Raw genomic sequence first — 2868 nt, forward strand, 5'->3', positions numbered from 1 at the left:
TTGTCTGTACCCTTTGGCAGGGCTGCTGCCGGCGGATCAAGAGCCTCTGTGCCAATTAGGAAAAGATGCCTAATCAAGGAGGATGAATCACAAGAAAGCACCCCTTCCTTAGGGGTGCAGGCTCCACAGACAGCTCAGTGAGGGCGGGATGGGTTTCAGTCCCCAGCCATCTCCCTCCGTCAGGGCGGGACAACCGCGTGCATCCGTGCATGGCTGTCCAGCTGGTACCCACAGGCAGAAGGAGCTCCCCAGGCAAACATTCATAACAATCTCAGGTTTGCATCTACCATGAAAAGTTCTCTGATCACCCAAGCTGATTAGCTAAGAAGAGAGGATTTAATGAGAGCACCGAGGAGAGACCTATTCACAACACCTGTTGCTCTGTAAGAGGGATTTCCTCAAAAGGTGAGAGTCTTCAATGTAGGTGCTGGGTCTTATACCTCAGATTCTCTGGCATTCTGCACAGTGTGTAGCTATTATAAGTACTCAGTAAACCTCAGGTGAGATTTCCCCATTTTTCTCTTGACAGTTAGAGAATTGATGAATTCAAAGGTCCTGGAATGGCTGAAAACACCATGAGTAACTGAGGGCTAGGAGCCTGGGCAGAACCTGCTCAGCACCAGAGAACAGGCCTAGATAGTGGCTCTCGGACCAGGCCTATCACCAACCGGTTTGATGGCTAAATGAATCAATCACTTTAAAGCCCTATATTTTATACGAAGGCTTTACAAGGTCTTCTTGTTTCCATATTTCTTCTCTTGCTACCTAAATTTCTAAAATTTTACTGTAATAAATGCTCTAGAAAGCTAGCATGAAATGATTCTCAATCAATCACATAATGGCATGAATTAAAATTTTAAAACTTTGAATTGCTAGCTAAGGTCCATAGATCCTGAAGGAAGAGATGTCTTGATTTGGAGATGTGAGAGGATACAGAGCATGGCAAGGGGTAGGAAGGGAGCTGAGCACCTACCGTCTGGACTGGGAGCAGCGTTATCCATCCTGGCGGAGCTGAGTGACTGCTTTTCATCCCCCATCCCCCTGCAGGTGTGGGGCCCTCTGATCTTCCCGGGCCTGGGCCTGGGCCCGTTCCAAGCAAGGGTAATTGATAGAAATCGTCAGGCAAAGGAAAGAGAGACTCTGGGCACTATAGCACCTGGGAATTGTGCTGAACAAGGAGACCAATCTTAGCAGTAACAACACTGTCTTCATTCCCTCTGTCTCTGCTAGAACCAATAGGTCAACTGAGGAGAAAGTGGCTGGGAATTAAAGGGCCAACAGCCTATACCTAGGCCTGGATAAGCGCAGGGTAAAATTCCCTTTAGGGCTGTTCCATCTTGACAGAATCGGGACTAAAAAAATAACTTAAGGAGGGGAGGAGACCTGCTGGCAGCATACTCTGAACTTTCTGAACACAAGAAATTGTATTGGTAAGAATTTTTTGGAAATAGCCCTGCACCCTCCCCTCCTTTCCCATTTGTGCCTGGTCATCATAGCAGGGATGGGTTTACCTCTGAGTCAGGAGAGTACCCTAAAGAAAAGAAAGCAGTTTACAATTCCTGAGTCTCTGGGGGGACATTTAAGAACCGCTCGAGTTCTCCGTATGTTCTGTTTAAGTCTGAACTGGCTGGGAGAGCGAGTACCCAGTCAGCTCCTCCAGGCCCTGCACCAAGGCCTCGCTCATTTTTGAACAGGTGGTGAAGTATTCATGAGAACTATCATCAAGTTTTATATAATTCATTTTATGGAGATAGTTCAGTAAGTTACTGTCATTGCAAATAATCCTCCTAGTTATCTAGTTGTAGTCACTTACCTAATAGCTATTTATATAGCGAATAGCTTGTCATTTCCCAAGAGAATGAATTTTCTAATTTCACTGGTGTTTTATAAGATTTTAAATGAAATTGAGAATTTCAGAAACCCTCAGACTGCTAAGGTCACATCTCTCCTTAAACTCTCCCACATGGCAAAGAGCTTTGTTATATACACATCCTTCTACGTTCTTCTACCTCTTCTGAGTTCTTGTTTGTCTTTTTCTTCCTTTGAACTTTTCCTTTTCGAGTAGGCTTCAGGGAGCACGTGTAGCCCACGGAAAGAAGGCTCCAGCCCCGGAACTGAGCATGCCTGTCAAGGACTTTGTTAGCAGGCATTCAGTCGGCAGGACCGCTGTCCGCTGTCCGGGCCGCCTTGCGAGCAGTTCCCACTCCATCCAAGGAATGAAGGTTGACAGAAGGCAGAAGGGGACTCTGATCATCACTTCTCTGAGTCTTGGTCTTTTATGCCAAATAGTGACTCATTTATAAATGACTGGGTATGAACAGACACTTTAAATGTGATTCTATCTATATAAATAAGAGCAATTACAAAAGCCTGCAATGGCAAAGATGTCGTCTACACACATAGTTATTTTTGTAGTCTTTGGAAGCTGCTTTCTTAATCTAGTCCCTTTGAAATCATCCAGCTGGCCTTGCACAGAAGGCGTGCTCTGCTTTTGGTCTGAGGAGCAATGGTTACTACACAGGGTACAACTGGAGGAGTGGGCTATGAGCCTTTATCATTTGTCTCTTATGTAGTAGCAACCACCCTGTTATCCCTTCCCTCTTCAAACACAATGAAGCTAAACACAAAAGAGCCAGGCAGGAAGAAGAGGAGGTTGGAAGCACAGGTGTAGGATGCTGTATTTATTTGCTAATTCACCTTTCAGTCCAGAAGCTGAGAAATTGCTTTCCCAAACCACAGACTCTTCTATTTTTTAAGACTTTATCCATTTTAGAGAGAAGAGAGAGAGAAAGAGAGAGAAGGCAGGAGAGAAGCAGGAACCATCAACTTCCATATGTGCCTCGACCAGGCAAGCCCGGGGTTTCAAAC

This window comes from Saccopteryx leptura, chromosome 5 (assembly GCF_036850995.1).
Source record: "Saccopteryx leptura isolate mSacLep1 chromosome 5, mSacLep1_pri_phased_curated, whole genome shotgun sequence".
NCBI classification, from domain to species: domain Eukaryota; kingdom Metazoa; phylum Chordata; class Mammalia; order Chiroptera; family Emballonuridae; genus Saccopteryx; species Saccopteryx leptura.